General features: G+C 39.2%; 1 protein-coding gene across 6 annotated transcripts in view; it reads right to left on the reverse strand.

Annotated features, from left to right (window-relative positions):
- LOC102293794 (pleckstrin homology domain-containing family A member 7) overlaps window positions 1–17,751 on the reverse strand; it is a gene marked incomplete at its 5' end in the record, with an annotated part of 81,122 nt that overhangs the window by 63,258 nt on the left and 113 nt on the right.

The raw sequence follows: 17,751 nt of genomic DNA on the forward strand, positions 1-17,751 counted from the left end.
AATGGCGCTCAATACACATCCTAAAATCACTTTTACAGTCACTCAAGAGTCACTGCAGTCCTCTTAAAGATTTATCCTCTAAACGATCGGCTACAGACACTTTTTCCTGCCTACAGACCTTCTGCTGTCCTCGGTCGCAGCTGTTTGTCTACGATTTTACATATTCCACATGTAACCTTGTAGGCTACCAACATTTATGTGTGTATACTTTTAAAACCAAAGTACACACAAACAACTGAGGAAACAAAATGAGCCTCCCTGCATGTGGTCTTCACCGAATATCTATTTGCATGATGGCACAATCACTATTGCTGCTGTCTTTTTGTGGCAAGACAGATGAGACTTTCTGTGCTGTATTTTTTATATTCAGTGGAATAACACCAGGCACAGTAAGTGTCTGTATCTGTCTGATTAGTTTCAAAAGAGAGAACAATGGTAATATAATACATTCTTTCATCCAAGAAAATTACTAAGTGTTACATTTCTTTCCGACTCCATCTTTCTCAAATAAATCCATAGTTTTATTCCTCTGAGCACATTTTCGTGTCTTGGATGCGTCCCTCTTGGTAAAAGACTTATTAAAGGAAAAATGCTTTGATTATGTCTGATTTGAAAATATTTCCAGAATGAAACAAATATTGGTTTTGATACTACGTTATTTTTGTTGTTTATCTAAAGTATATTTTATCTGTTGTGCTCATCTTCTCTGTATTTCACTTTTCTTTTTTCCCCCCCAATAAAAACACTGATCTCGCTCCCAGCTCTGCTCTCCACGTTACAGGCTGAGCTGTAACGCACCAACACAGCCAACAGTTTCTGAACATCACTAAATTTCTTTCCCACATATGCATAATGGCTTTGAATGTTGTGTCAGTGGGTTCGCAGAATCTGTTTTTATTCCCCTGTCAAGAGAATTTCATGGAAACTTTTTAAAGGTCACGAACCCTAAAATAAAAATGAGTTGCATTTTCATCTGAATTCAAGTGAGAAACAAAAAGTATTCAGTGGAGTAATTGTAAGCAACTGAAGTTATAAAACATCTGGGGAAGTCACTGTTCTTTAATTAAAAGCTAATACTGGGCAGAATTGAAAAGCTCCCGTGATAAAAGCACGAACTGGTTTTTGTGCAGTAAAATTAAACCATCATATTTGCATCTAAACAAGAGTTTTCTTGTTTATTTATACTTGCAGGCTCACAACGTGTGTGTATTTTGAAATCACACATAATACTTCAGAGTGATATTGTCAAATTTTGTCAGATTTAATTCTGTTTTTCTGAAACAGAAGGAAGATCAGCAGAGGATTGGAAAACACGCAAAGCCAGATGGTAAGATGAAATAAAAGACCAGACTAATTAGAGCACAACTTTACTTCCTTTCTGTGTCATAAAGAACAGATTTTAGCATCTGTGACCTGTACTACTCTGAAGATAGAAAAAAACAAACAAACACAAAGATCAGAAATGAGCACCTGAAACTCAAGGTCTATTTCTGCTGGAATTTGAATTATTAATACATCTTGAGTATTTTAGATTTTTTTCAGTTCTTTTTTTCATAAACACACATTTAAAAAGCATGTTTCTTTTACATTGACTACCATGTAATTTAAGTTATTATTACCAGCTTCCACAATGATGTCATAAAGAAAGATATAGGTTTTCCAGCCTACTGAATACCATGTAGCTTTTATTCAAGCTGTTATTATGACTTATTGGTTAGGCATCCAGCACCTAACCAACTATAAGATCAATCTCGGAGCTGCGGACGGTGACCTGGAGCTGGCAGAGGAGCTGAATATCTTCTTCGCCCGCTTTGAGACCAGGGTACCGGAGGTATTGGAGCCACAGCAGCAACACGCCACCCATAGCAGCACCACCCTCACCCTGGAAGAGCACGAGGTGAGGCGCATGCTGCAGGCTGTTAACCCGAGGAAGGCGGCGGGTCCTGATGGTGTGCCAGGTCGAATATTGAGGGATTGTGCAGAACAGCTGGCTGGGATCTTCACCAGGATCTTCAACAAATCCCTCGCACAGGCGACTGTCCCACTCTGCCTGAAGTCCTCCACCATAGTCCCCTTGCCTAAGAAGCCCCACATCACCGGCCTGAATGACTACAGACCGGTGGCACTCACCCCAGTGGTAATGAAATGCTTTGAGAAGCTGGTCCGCAGACACATCACAGCAGCCCTGCCCCGCAGCCTGGATCCACACCAGTTTGCCTACAGAGCAAACCGGTCCACGGAAGACGCTGTAGCCACAGCACTCCATGCTGCATTAACTCACCTGGAAGAGCATGGTAGCTATGTGCGGATGCTCTTCGTGGATTACTGCTCAGCTTTTAACACCATCCTTCCACACAAACTGGTGGCCAAGCTACAAGACCTGGGGCTTCCATACAGCACCTGCATGTGGATCAACAGCTTCCTCTCGGGCCGTAGACAGAGAGTCAGAGTTGGCCATCACACATCCTCAGCCCTGAGTCTCAGCACTGGCTCACCCCAGGGCTGTGTGCTCAGTCCACTGCTCTACTCTCTCTACACACACGACTGCACTCCTCGCCACCACAGCAACATCTTTGTGAAATTTGCAGATGACACCACAGTGGTGGGGCTCATTTCCAAGGGAGACGAGTCTACGTACAGAGACGAGGTGGAGCAGCTGACGTCATGGTGTAAGGCCAATAACCTCCTCCTCAACACTTCAAAAACCAAAGAACTCATAATAGACTTCAGAAGGAAAAAGGCAGAGATCCAACCACTATTCATAAATGGGGACTGTGTAGAAAGGGTGGCAAGCTTCCGCTTCCTGGGAGTCAATATAGAGGAGAACCTTTCCTGGAGTGTGAACACCTCCGAGCTGCTGAAAAAGGCCCAACAGAGACTGTACTTCCTGAGAATTCTCAGGAGGAATAACATCACACAGAGACTGCTGGTGTCCTTCTACAGAGCCACCATTGAGAGTGTTCTAACTTACTGCATATGTATTTGGTACACTAGCTGCACAGGGGCTCAGAGGAAAGCACTCCAAGGGATCATTAACACCGCCCAAAAGATCACTGGCTGCCCTCTCCCCACACTGGAAGTTCTACACAACGCCACTGTTTTAAAAAGGCCCAAAACATCATAAAAGACACCTCACATCCTGGCCACTCCCTGTTCGAACTGTTGCCCTCAGGCAGACGGTACAGGGCAATCAGAGCAAGGACTAATAGACTCAAACACAGCTGTTATCCAACTGCAATAACACATCTGAATACTACAAAAAAATGTCCATCACGCCACTCTTGTGTTAATCTATGCACTGTCTGAAGCATGTGTGTGGGAACGTATGTGAATGTTTTACTGTTACATCTTATTAGTATTTTAAGTATTCTATCTATTTTATTTATTGAATTTTATCGTTTTATTTATATTTTGATATTGCTAGGGATGATGCAATGATCGGGGACCATTCTTCATTTCGTTGTTCTCGTGACAATGACAATAAAGTTTCTGATTCTGATTCTTAATTATCTGTCAAACGCAACGGTTCAAGAAGGAAGTAACGTGGAGCATGGCATCTCAACAGACAGTAACACGATAGCTAACTACTCTGAAGATAGAAAAAAAAAACACAAAGATCAGAAATGAGCACCTGAAACTCAGAAGTACAATCTCTCTGGCTTTTCCGTCCTATTATACATGTAACACAGCTCGTAGAGGTGCAGTGCAATACATTCTATTCTATTTTACTGTATTCTATTGTATGATCATTTCTGTTTAACTGATTGGTTCAGGCAACCAAAATAATCTAGCTGAAATGATTAAGAAAAAAAGAGAGAAGAGGAAAAAGTTTGAGTAAACAAGATGAAAAGGCACACTGCCGTAGTGTGCTGTGCAGTACAATACTGATATTGTATAGTATCAATGTAGTTCATGGAGCAGTTTTACCATGAACTATTAATTTTTGGTAATGATTTTATATTTTTAGGCTGCTTCCCATGAGTGTTTTGTGTTCACTCACCCTTTTCACTTACTATGTGCTTACACATCACTCTGTGTTTAATTATTAGATATTAATCTCAGTTGCTCTTCCACAGTGTGTCTTTTGTCCTGTTTTCCTTCCATCACCCCAGCCTGTCGCAGCATATGGCTGCCCCTCCCTGAGCCTGGTTCCCCTGCAGGTTTCTTCCTGTTAAAAGGGAGTTTTTCTTTCCCACTATTGCCAAATCCTTGCTCATACGTGGTGGCTTGATTGTTTGAGTTCTCTCTTTATTATTGTTGAGTCTCTACTTTACAATATGAAGCGCCTTGAGGCACCTGTTGGTGTGATTTGGCACTATATGAATGAAACTGAATTGAAAGAAAATGAATATTTTCCTTTGGTATCTGACTTATTAAATGTGACTTTATTCTATGACACGAGATTAATATCTGTCACTGGACATTTCTGTTCATGTAGAATAATACATGTTTCTTTGTGTTCTTTCTGGCACAACACTTGTACCGCAGGGTAAAGACTTCAAGGTTATGTTAGATTACTAAACATCCCCACTTGATTATTGAAATAAGTCTTCAGTTGTCACAAAAGTATATGTTCACTGCATGATTATCAAGGACATCACATCACAACAATGATGTTATTAGCATATCAACAATCACTTAGATTCATTCATAATTTTATTTACTGGAGGATCAGAAGGTTTGGTATCGTGATAACGTGGTAAATCAAATACCCAAATCTTAGTTTTAGGCCACTATTTTTACTGCATTTTTATGAAGTTAAGCTAAAGCACTTCAACACTATATATTTCTCTGTAATGAAAGTTGCATACTATAATCATTACAATTTTACTGTAATGTGGCTATTAGAGGTGGCTATGAGAAACAATAAGTGCCTTAGCTTACTACTGTTACCTGCTTTCACAGACTAGTGCTAAAACAGTCTTCTGATACATCAAAATCTGCTTAGTGTGTCTGCAAAGATGTAAGATGATGACTATGATCTGTCTCCATGGACCTCCAACTGCTGCAGAGAATAACAGTCAACCTCGGCATCAAATTTACTTAACTTTAATGTTGAGGATCATCTCTAGCGATAAGTGCCGAATCTCGGGCAATGACCAGAGACCAAGCATCAGTTTTAGAAGGTAGTGCATCAGGTCAAGAGTGCAACTAGAGGATCAAGTTGTTTAGACTGCACAACATGGAGAAAATGTGATTTGTGAAGAAAGCATCACTGAAGTATTCGAGCTCTGATTCATGACTGATGAGTGCAGGAAGAAAAAACTGCAAGTCAAATATACAGCATTGCTTTTGCTTCATATTCCTGTTACCTGATCTCAAATTACTTGTTGCCTTTTTAAAATGTAAAAGGCACGGCAGTGATTTCACACTTGAAGTTAGTTTGCTCATCACAAGGGGTTTGAAGGGGTCATAATAAAAAGTGCAAATGGGTTCTCTTTTGCTTGCATACCATATTCTCAAACTGGAACCATACTGGAGACAAAGGAAACAGCACATTCGGTTTCAAATTTGACAAATCCCATGTCCTGTAATTCTACAAATTGATTGTAACGCAAGACTAAATCTCAAGAGAATTTCTGACAAATAAGTTTGACAACCAAAATGATGTGGTGAAGGGATGCAACCTAATGGGGTGATACCTTCAGAGAAATCAACTCATCTACACAAGACGATTCTTTGAAGTGACTTCAAAAGCTGAAGGTTTAGAAACAAAGGATAAACCTCATAATCACAGCTCGTAATTAAAATAATAAAAAACAAGCATGGAAATAAGGGACTAGCTATCACTAACGACGACTTAAAGGAGACTTCAACAGAGAAAGGACGATTTCTCTCTGATGTGAACAAATTATTCTACAGAAGAAAAAGAAGAAAAGGCAGACTCACTGGTTACTTTCTGAACTTTGCTAGTAGATGGTGGGATCCCATGTTGCCTTCAGAACTCCCTTAATTCCTTATGGCATAGAGTCAACATGATGCTGGAAATGCATCCCCAGAGTTCTATATTAACATGATAGCATCACCCTGTTGCCAGTTTCACCACATTCCACATGTGCTCTATTGGCTTAAGATCTGGTGACTGTGCAGGCCAGTATAATAAACTTATTCCTCAGCCAGTTTAAGATGATTTGAGCTTTGTGACATGGCCCATTATAATAATGGAAGCAGCCATCAGAAGATAATGTGGTCTTAAAGGGATGGACATGGTCACCAATAATTTTGAAGTAGGCTGTGATGGTTCACCAATACTCAGCTGGTACACAACTGGCCCCAAAGTGTGCCAAGGAAATATCCCCGAAACAATCACATCACGAGGAGCAGCCTGAACAGTTGATAAAAGGTAGGATGGATCCATGCTTTCATGTAGTTTACACAAGTTTCTCACCTTACCATGTGAATGCCGCAACAGAAATCGAGACTCAGATACACAACAATTCTCCAATCTTTAATTGTCCAATTTTGGTGCATCCATGGAAACTTTAGCATCAGTTTCATGTTCTTAGCTGACAGGTTGTCGTCTTCTGCATAGCTTGGTTGTCTTCTTAGCAGATTGAAGCAGCCTGGCCATTGTTCTCTCACCTCTGGCATCAGGGGCACCTTCGTTCCCCCACTTCTGAAGCTAGGTTGAACATCAGCAGGTTGCTATTACATTGTCAACATACCAAAATGCAGTGAGCTGCTGCCATGTAATTGCCCAAATAGATATCCGCATTAACGAGCAGTTGAACAGATGTACCTATTAAAAGTTAGTATTAAAGAGCAAACTGTATGGTCAAAGCATGACAGCACATGAATCACAACCTTAGAAATAGCACATACTAATCTCACTGTGCAATACAGGCCATGAGTGCAATACAGGCCATGAGTTGACATTGAAACTAAAATATGTGTTGGAGAACATTTATTGTCTGCCGAGAGAAGCGCCTTCCCCTTCACTTGTTGAGAGCCCGATAGAGAGGTCACAATGGAGATTTAATCACACAGGAAAGGTAATTGTCATGAAGACTGACATTTGACCATATGACTTTTTATAATTTAATTGTACCACTCATGAGAAAACAGGAAAAAAGTCATTTTTACTGCAAGATACTGCAAACTCCCACATTCACACATAAGATGAAAAAAAACAGGAAATGAAATATGGGGAAAATGAAAAGCAATGGCATCCCACACAGAGACGGCTGACATTTAAACACAATCATACATTCATGCTTCAGTTTGCATCCTGAAGACCAAGGCAGTCAGAAATACCCAATCAATTACCCAATTAAACTCAGTCACTGTCTTTCTCTGGTTTGTTTTTTGTATGTCCACATTGTTAGACCAAACTATCCCTATAAAATAAAAAAATAAAAAAACCCACATCTGGATAAACAGTAAGGACAAAAAGCTTTCTTCTGACGATGCTGGAAAGGACAGCCCGTGTCTCCACTGCACATTCATTTTTTTACTTTGAATTTTGTTTCCTTGACACTTCCGTCTTAGCAAAATGTCCGATGTGATGTTCTTTTTTGATGTTCATGGCACTAAATTGCCTTACACTAGACACTCCTTTTTTTCTCATATTATTAAATACTGGCTTGAAATGGAAAATCTGTTTGAGGTTCAAAGTTTGGAAAAGGAAAGGAAAAGCTAACACTTCACAATAGGTAATATATATTTTTCACCCTAAAATAGGGATAAAATATGGAGGTGGAGTCACAAAATGCTTCATTTAGTTAAACATCATAACTGTGAATAGAAGGATACTATCTTGAGCTCGATAAGTGGCTCCCTAACACTGTGTTGTCAGGCAGCTAATAATTATGTACCCTAAAAAGTCCTTAAAAAGTTCTGCTAAAGAGAACCTAAGTGCATTTCCACAGTTGCCAAACTCTGGAAATTATGAGAGCATGACAAATCCAAAGCCCCTGACTGACAGCAAAGAGAAAAACAAAATCTGGGATGGAAGAAATGAACCGTTTTCCTGTGTGGAGCAAACTGCAATTAAAAACCAGTGCAACCTACCATGTAGAGAAAAGGGGGAAAAAACCTTCTGAACACAGTATTGTGAAAGCTGTCTTGCACCATAGCTTCAGCTGGCCTCAGTCATCTGTCGGGGAGAAGCTTCCTGGTGCTAACATGGTTGAAAGTGAGCTAAAGTGGCACTTGGGAACCAAACGAAAAAAAATGTGCTGGATCTTAACTGTAGTCAGCAAGACGATTTGTGGTTTGTGTAAAGATGTCTAATAAGGTGACGAAAGCAAGGTATAGGAAGAGGCACTGTTACAAAAAAATCCATAAAATAACAGGGCTCATTCTTATGATATATAATAATCAGAGGAACTGACAGCATGTCAGATAATATGAAGGCTATTTTGAAACTCCAAGTGAAGCACCAAGTGGTCACACAAAGCATTCACTATGCTCAAAGATGAAATTAATATTCTCATCACAATTTCAAAAACTAATTAAAAGAGCATATTTTTTCTGAAAGAACGTCAATTTATTGTGTCATTTTAGGAAACCTTGAATCGTCTATAAGGTTTTCACAAAAGCAATCAGCTTAATTAATCAAGCTTAAATGTACCAATTATGTTTTGAATACTGATGCAGGTCTGAGATTTGCCCAACAACACATTTCATCTACAATGCCCCCGCCCGCCCGCCTCCCTGCTCCCTTCCGCTTCAGCTCCACAAAGCTGCTATGGCAACACTCAACCAAAACGTTGCTGTGCCCTCAGCGAAGCACCATGTGAGCACTCATCACATTACTGGCATAGCTTCACTTTAATCACCAAATCCAAGATCAATACACAGAGGATGGGTCAAAGACACAAAAATATGTGTCTAAGTAGCGCGAGAACAGGAAACATTCACTGAGAGGGACAGAGGGAAATTACATGGCATGGAGAAAGGTTTTAGAAAAGCAAGTGTGACAATGAGAAAGACATGCCAAGAGACAGCAGGAGTTCTTTTTTATCTCCATTTGTAGAGGGACATTTTTTCATCTGGCGTACATGCTCTATTTTCGTAAAAACAAGCTTGTTTTTTCAGAATCTGCTTGATAATTACATTTAAATGTTTGGTTCCCCACATTTTAACAAATCAAGAGCGTTCAAAATTTCATAACATTTACGCAGAAGAAAACAACAACACTACCGTGCATATATTAAGAAATATAAAAATTCGTGAGAAAATATTTTTTGGGGCCAAAACTGGTCTTACAACTGATGCTTGTGCATGACAAACGGGAGATTTATTTTATTCCATGCAACAAGCTGTGCAAGTCTTGGGATTAACCATGCATCCCAGAATAATACAAAACAAAGTTAGGAAAACTGAAACTGACAGTTCTTCAGTCTATCTGCAAACAGCTTGAATGTTCTACTAGCTTCTGAGATAGAAATTTCAGTGCATTCCAAGACCTTACACCCAGTGACAAGAAGACAGACAGATAGATGTGGTGCAAATAGACTTAGACACACTTCAGATACTGAGACCTCGACAGCAGCAGCCATGGGAAGTTATTTTGTCTCTCCTGCTGCCAAAATAAGAGCTGATAAGGTACTCCTAGAACCTGTAAAGTCCTGACACTTTAGCCCCTTTAATCCATGATAACCCCTAGTGAGCAGGCCCGCTGACGCCAGCCTCTGTACACACACACACGCACGCACCACACCCTGCTGCTAATATCACTCTCAGGTTGAGCTTTGACTCTGCTTTGATGGTCTCTGAGCTGATGCCGCCATCACAGATCATGTTGACATCAAACCAAAAAAAGAAGCCTGGCTTGTGCGGGTGGAGCTGCAGCTGATGATGACAGATATACACAGTAATATGAGCTCCAGTGTATTCCACAGGCAGTGTGCTAGCTTGAGGCAGCGACATGGTGGCTGTAACCTAAAGGTTACCTCTGCTCCATCTGAGTGCCTAACTTATTAATGGTAAAAAATAAAAATATTAGTGTGTGTGGTTTTGCAAATATGTCCTACAACAGCACTGCAAATATTCTGCAAGGCACAAAGGGAAATGGCTCAAATTGGTTTTCTTGTATGAGTGGTGGAATGGCCCCACTGAGTTAAAGAAGAAGAGAAGAAAGTGTACTTTATTGGTCCCCGTGGGGAAAATCCCTCTCTGCATTTAACCCATTCACTCAGTGAAGCAGTGGGCAGCCACTGGGCGCCCGGGGAGCAGTGTGTAGGGACGGTACCTTGCTCAGGGGTACCTCAGGGTAGCTGTTCAGGGGAATCGAACCCCCGACCTTCCGATCATGGGGCCACCACTCTACCTACTGAGCTATCCCTGCCCTAACAATAGAACTGGGTAGATTACCAAAATATATCTATATATACACAATATAATTTCATATGAGAGTTAAGAAATGACCGTGTTTGTGATACTGAACATGCTTAATAGCAGATTGGCCAGTATTCAGTCACTACTGATATCTTGGATACTTTTCATTTATGTATACAGATAGTGTGTGTTTTTTTTTTTTTTTTTGCGTTCAAAAATGTTTTTCAGTGCAAAGCTGTGGTTTGGATCATAAAAAACTACAGATGTCTTAATATTAAACTCAATACATCAATAATTATCTTAATTATATCAATATACGTATGAAGTGTGTTCAAAAATGAACCTTTAAAAAGCCCTAACTGTCAAGTACGAAGCTAATGAGGGGAGCCAAAAGACACTAATGCTACAGATTCTAATTGACTAAAAAGTACTATTGGATCGGATACTCCTTTGCAACACTATCAACACAAACAATTGACTTCACAGAGCACTGCTGCAGACAAACAAGCACAAGACTTCAGTCAACTAAGGTTTAATTGGTCTTTGAATGCTTCAATACATTACCCTCAAGGTTCTTCTTTACAGCCATTATGAAGATGGCAATCGATGCTGCTCAGCTGTGCCCTAAATAAGCACAGCAAATGACCTCCTTCATTGTTTTAATACACTGATTACACCGAACTATGAAGCATTTCCTGTTTAGCAGCTAAACCGATTTAATTTCTACTGCCTCCCTCTTTAAAACCTTATAGAAAAATTACTGTTTTCATAGTGACACATATACACACACATATTGGTAAAATGTGTGTGGGTTGGACTGACACATTATCATAGTGGTTTGTACAGACCTGCTTCACGCCTACACAGCTGCTAATAAGACAGATCCACCAGAACATGGTGAGGAAATATGGAACCAGGTCCTTCGTCATTTGGGACGTATGGAGGAAAGAGAAGAGGAGAGAGAGATGATGCATAGGAATGGGTTGGGTAGCATGGGAGGGACAGGAAAAGACAAGTGAGCAAGACAGATGGGGCAAGTGGTGCAAAGAGAAAGAAAATCACATGGCGAAGGGAGCCACAGTGGCAAGTGGAAGGACCGGTGAATGGAGCTATAGTGTGCTTTGCAGTGTGGTCCATGCCAGACAAGTCAGGCGGGCAGAAAAGCACTTCTTGCCCACGCAAAACAAAAAGCAATCTTCACTTCACTTTCAGTGCAAAAAGGAAGTACTGCTCATACTAATATTGCTTCTCTAGCAGCCAGGTAAATCAGACTCTCCAATGGGTGGGAAGCTAGAGTTCTCAGCAAAAAGCTAAGACAGGATGTATGGGCAACAACGGAAAGTGAAATAACAGAAACATTGATTGGGTGGGACACAGAAATAGAGGAAACAGGAAATTGAAACCAATGAGATGATGGCAGAAAGGGAAAAAATGGAAAGAAAACAGGCTGATAGAAATTGTGCTTGTGCCCTGAAACTTGATTACATTTTAATGTGTTCTCTCATTAGATTAGCTGCCACAAAATCTCTATTAATTGTTCTTCACCAAATCAGTGACTGGATTTGGCTCTGATGCATTTAGGAAGAATTAAACCTAATAAAAGATTCAACGAAAATGCAACCAATAACCAAGCACATGAGGTAGATTTTTCTATTAATCCAATCAAACAGTAGCGAAGGTACCTTAATAGGGTTTTTGTGTGCAGAAAAAGGTAAAGTATTTCATGAGACGATGTTTAACTAATTCAACTTAACATCTTGGTTTTAGAATGAACGCTATTTTAGTATTATTGACATATTAATGTTACAAAAAAAAAAAAAATCCGCCTATGCAAAAAGAATTCGCAAAAAAAATGCCAAATAGTGGTGGTAATCTGTTAACCAGTGTATGAAATTTGAAAAACACTGACTGCACTTGTCTAAATGATGATGGATGTTTTGTGAAGAGGTTTGTAGCGGGGTTTAATTTAGTCGCGTTAGAAATATTACTGTCTGTCAGCTGAAGTTCCAGACTGTGTAAAGAATTCAGCTTTTGATAAAAAAGCCCAAAGTATACAAAGCACTGATCTCAGGTCCCTTACACCCCCCACCCAAAGAAAGCCTGAGGTTCATGATCCCCCCTCTTGTGCTGTGAGTTTTTAACTTAAAATCACAAATTCTCTTCCAGCTTTATTCTTAAGAGCCATTTTGTCTTGGATATGCCATCTGGTATTTAAAGGCACTTCATAATTACAGAGATTTTGTTGACGAACCAGATTTCAGCTTTGATGTTCACCAACAACAATACCCATAACTCATAAGTTGTCATGATGTGTGTACATGCCCACACATACTAATCAGCAAAAACATGCATATTCAGTCTAAGCTGCATTAATATCCATAGTGCCCGAGAGCAAATTACATATACAAAACACTACAGCAAGATAGGTGAGCCACACAAATGCATTCACCACATACCCAGAGATAGTAATTAAAGGATTACAGATATCGCTTAAATACCAGGAAGCAAAACTGCACCGCAGTAAATGACACCGCTGTGAGGATACAGTGTATGTGAATTTTAAAGTTTTGACTGAGATGTTACTCGCTGTCAGTTTTGGCCGGCGGTCATAGGTTCTGTCCAATAATATGACGCGAGACTGGAGTAAAATACATCCATGGATTGGCACTTTATTAAAGAAGGCACATGTTAACAGCACAAAAACACTCACTCCAACTAAACACAATGGCTTCCTTTTATACTCTACCTTTTCAGGTGAGCATCTGGAATAGCCCAAGTATGGGGGTTAACTAATCAACATGAAAACATAGCCCTCCACACAAACAAACATACAATAACATTAAAGCACATCACAAACATATACATATTTCCAACACGTACTATAAAAAAAACCAATAACATAAGCTTCACCCATTTCTATCTAAATTAAAACCCTCTTTAACCATACTCCTTAACCTGGCACATTGGTCTGCTCCAGGAGCTCAGGAGCTCTTAAGCAGGTGATTGAGCCGCTTTCACTCTTTTGCTCCACATCCTGCAAGTAGCAACCAGGACAGGTGAGTACCTTTATAAGTTCTCATTTCACAAGCAGCTCTAACTTTGGCTCTTCTCTGACACAGGTAGGATGGCCAGTCCCCCTGTCTCTTCACCTTTACAAGCTGTCATTTTAATCATATGTCAAATAAACCTAATAAAGAAGTCATAAGAACTAATTTGTTTTTCTTTATTATACTATTTTAAATTCCCAATCCATCAATTAATCACTAACAGTGCCAACAAGGTAATGGAACCCCTGGTCTCCATTACACTCACTATCAGAAAACGCATCAATATTTTTAACACTGTTATATTAATTAGATTCCGTACGCCGAGGGAATGAATATATGTAGGATAAACTATATAAATGTATTCAATCCTTTAACTTTCTGGAATTTGTTTCATTTAAGTTACTCAATGGTCACAACAAAGCTAACTTTAAAATCCCTGACTTACACGATGGATTAAAAAGGACTGATTATTAGAATGTTGCTAATAATGTGGTTACCACCCCGTCATATGTAAATCAACAATATCCTTCATTCTCATTGGTAGTTTCTTTAACTACTTGCCTAGAAGCTGAGAAAAGTTAAACTCACACACACACACTTCACAGTGATTATTTTCTCCCATCATCACTTGAAATTGTTAAATGTCAGTAACTTTCTGCATTCTCTATTTGCCATTTCAGTGCTAGTCACTTCCTGTGTGGCTGCCTCTTTAGGGGCTTCATATAAAACCCATCAGAAACGGGCTGACTTTTCAGAAAGGGGTTAGTTTTAAAAGGTTAAGTAAGTAAATAAACAAATGGATGGGTGGTGTGAGCAAGTAATAAAGCCAATAGTCTGACAATGTCTGCTGAGATTGGTATGAAGACCTTTGGACATGAGTCATTCCCTCTTGTTCTGACCCCACCTATCCTCCTAGTCCTATGAAAATCAAAGTTCAACTGACATAAAATCTATTAGTATTGATAAGGTTTTTTTTTTCAATTTCACCAGATGTGCTCTGTAAGCTGATGTTCAACTTTAACTTTATCTCCTGAGGGTGTGCGCAGGTGGACAGAGGAAAGATAGGAAGACACAGAACCGGCCACACCATTCAATAAAACAATGATAAAATAAATAACCGAAAACACAGGAAACTGTCAGACATTGTGGCTACATTTTGATTTATATCCCACCCAACCCAAACTGGTTTATAGAAAAGTGCCACAATCAAGATATGGAATTATTTTTCACAGAGGGAAGGAAAAAAACAAAACACATACACTGTATTTCCTTGATTATCACGGGGGTTATATGTTCCTTAGAGGTGTTCTAAGGAGCTTGGAAAGAAAAGCATCTGGACTTTCACCTCTCATCCGAGAAGCTTCTTCAGTTCAGAACTAGAACTGAAGAAGCTTCTCGGATGAGAGGTGAAACGTTTTCAGGCAACTTAAAGAAGTCCAGATGCTTTTCTTTCCAAGCTCTTAGACTACGATGACTTGGATGACCGAAAACCTTCAGACATATTCCCAGAGGTGAAAATACGCTAAGTAGAAACCATATGTTTATTTTATTATGTTAAGATAAGATACGATAACTTTTATTAGTCCCACACGTGGGAAATTTGTTTTATTACAGCAGAAAGTGGACAGTGCAAAGTTACATAGCAAAAATTTGAAAAACTGTGTTTATATATTTTAAGCTATAAAAACCCGCCCCACACTCCTATAAACCATTTTCACGCTCTTAAACACACTTTTGGGACACATCCTTACATACTTTTACTGTCTGTGTCCATACCCTCGACGGAGGTTTATGGCGTTTCACTTATAGAGCACCTAAAATGCACAAATAACACCTTGATTCGTATGATGGATCAATGATGTGGCGTTATATTGTTATTAATGTTTTGGGGCCTGAAAATGTTTATTTTACTGCAAAAATAATTAAATCTTTAAAAAATAAATACAAACTATCTATAGACTGCAGAATATAATTAAATTCCAGCGATATTTATTTACAGATTATTTACAGATAAATCCACGATGTGGTCCTAAGTTCACTTATCCTGTTGAGCTATACAGTACAAATTGTGCTGTGGAAAAGAAAATCTAGTCTCTTGTAACAGAGACAATAGAGTTTCCCGACTCTGTGGTGAAAGTCTGGTGTCAGGTTCATTCATTGGCAGGGAGTCCTTCCCCCAAACAAAAGCCATTAGAGTGCAATGCAAAATGTCTCCTTAACAGTTTTGAGTAGGCACTGCGACTTCTTTATTTCAGGGAGACCCACACAAATCAGAGCTTTTAAAGTCTGAAAGCATTCAGGGATGTAATAATCTAATATTTGGATATTTAACCTGAAATTAAAATCAGGGTACTGCTATCGTAGCTGTGCTCATCTCAGGTTTGTACATGACATGATCCATCTCGCTCAGCACTGACCCAAAAGCATAACGTTCAACAGGGCAGCCAGAGCAGTGCAACATGCTCGAGAGGATAAAAAAAGCCCAGCGAACAAGACTATCAAACTGGGCTCTCCCTCCTCATTGCACACATATTTGTGTGCAATGAGGTGGAATTTGGCATTTCAAATTCCAAGTTCCACGAAATCTTATTTCTATTTTGTGCATCATAGTCTAGCTTTATCTATGCAGTATATCATTTTAAATCAGTTTTATCATCGATTTTACAAAATAAGTGTCTTCTCTTACGTTTTGATGGTTGCGGGAATGCTGGGGACTATATTACTTGTACTTGCTGACCTTTTTCTCTGCCATTTGTGGGAAATGCTCATGATGTTATGAAACATGGTTACAAATAGCACTGTTTAGATATCTAGAGAACTGATGGTAATCAACAGCCCCTGACAGTTCACCAGTGACATACATTAATTTCCTAAAAGCAGATAATTGATCATGTATACTGTGATATCTGTGTATTAAATTTGATACTTCAATACAAAAACATGTAAAATTGCTACCTGTGGTATCAGAACTGTGAAAGATATTCTGAATAAAAAATACAAACTGTATTTTCCCTTTTATATCACGCACATGGGTTGAACTGTAGAATCCAGGAAACTTCAAATAGAAACACCGTTGAGTTTGTATACAAATTTATATTTAGTATTTTAAGAAATATGCTTATTGACTTTTAGTAAAGAGATCAATAAGATCAATACAACTCTTACAACTCGCTTATGGATTCCAGATCAGCATTTGTCAAGTCAATTTTTTTTTAATCTTTGGGTTCACCCGGGTTATCCATCTCTCCCTGCCTACAGTTTTTGTGCTGGTTGAGTTAATATTCAAAGGCTCATCTAACTTTCAGCAAGGAAAACAGTTGGAGCTAAAAGAATATTTCACACAGGAAGAGAGAAATATTTTACTCATTCTTGCTATTGTACAGATGGGAACACTTCAGTAAAATTGCTTGTCCTTGGCAAGTCCACTAACACTTTCATTCCTTTGTATAAAAGAAGTTCATAGCAGTAGATTTCTAAGAGCTTGTCATCTACCCACTTCAGAAGAAAGCATATCCAACTCAACTTTTATACAATTCAGGTTTCCAAGATGCTTCCAAAGTCACTGTCAGGAAGAAACACTAAGAAACTAAAGTTACAGTTTGGTACATCCCGAGAAAGAAAGAAAGAAAGAAAGCACTGATGAACTCGTCCACGTCCACCGAAGACCACAGTGGTGGATGATCACAGAATTATTTCCATGGTGAAGAGAAACCCCTCCACAACAAGTGGACGAAAGCAGCTGAATGAATTCTGAGGTGTACGGAGACATACTTTCTGCTCAAATTCAGCTAAATGCAGTCAAACTGATTGCGTGGCGTTTCATAATACAGATGGACAATGACCCAAAACATATAGCCAAAGGAACCCGGTAGTTTACTAAAGCAAAGAAGTGGAATACTCTTGAATGGCCAAGTCAGTCACCTGATTTTAACCCAATTGAGCATGAATTTCACTTGTCGAAGCCTTAACTTTGGACAGAAAAGCCCACAAACAGACAGCAACTGAAAGCTGTTGAGGGCAAGACTTCAGGCTGTCATTGCCAGCAAAGGGTTTACAACCAAGTATTAGAAATTAACAGTTTATTTTCAGATACTTAATTTGTCCAATTACCTTTGAGCGCCTGAAATGAAGGGATTGTGTAAAAAAATGCTTTAGTTCTTCACATTTTTAGGCAATCTTTTTGTTCAGCTCACTGAATTAAAACTAAAAGTCTGCACTTCGACGACATCCGAGTTGTTTCATTTACAATTCATTATGGTGATGTACACAACCAAAATTAGAAGAAGAAAAAAAGTCTCTGTCCAAATGTTTATGGACCTAAGTAAATGGCCAAGTAAATGTAGCGTGAAGTATAAGTTAAACCATTATTACTTATTTATTTTACGTGTGTGTGTGTGTGTGTGTGTGTGTGTGTGTGTGTGTG

This window comes from Haplochromis burtoni, unplaced genomic scaffold (genome assembly GCF_018398535.1).
Source record: "Haplochromis burtoni strain Fernald_Lab_line unplaced genomic scaffold, NCSU_Asbu1 Contig_197, whole genome shotgun sequence".
In the NCBI taxonomy this organism is placed as follows: domain Eukaryota; kingdom Metazoa; phylum Chordata; class Actinopteri; order Cichliformes; family Cichlidae; genus Haplochromis; species Haplochromis burtoni.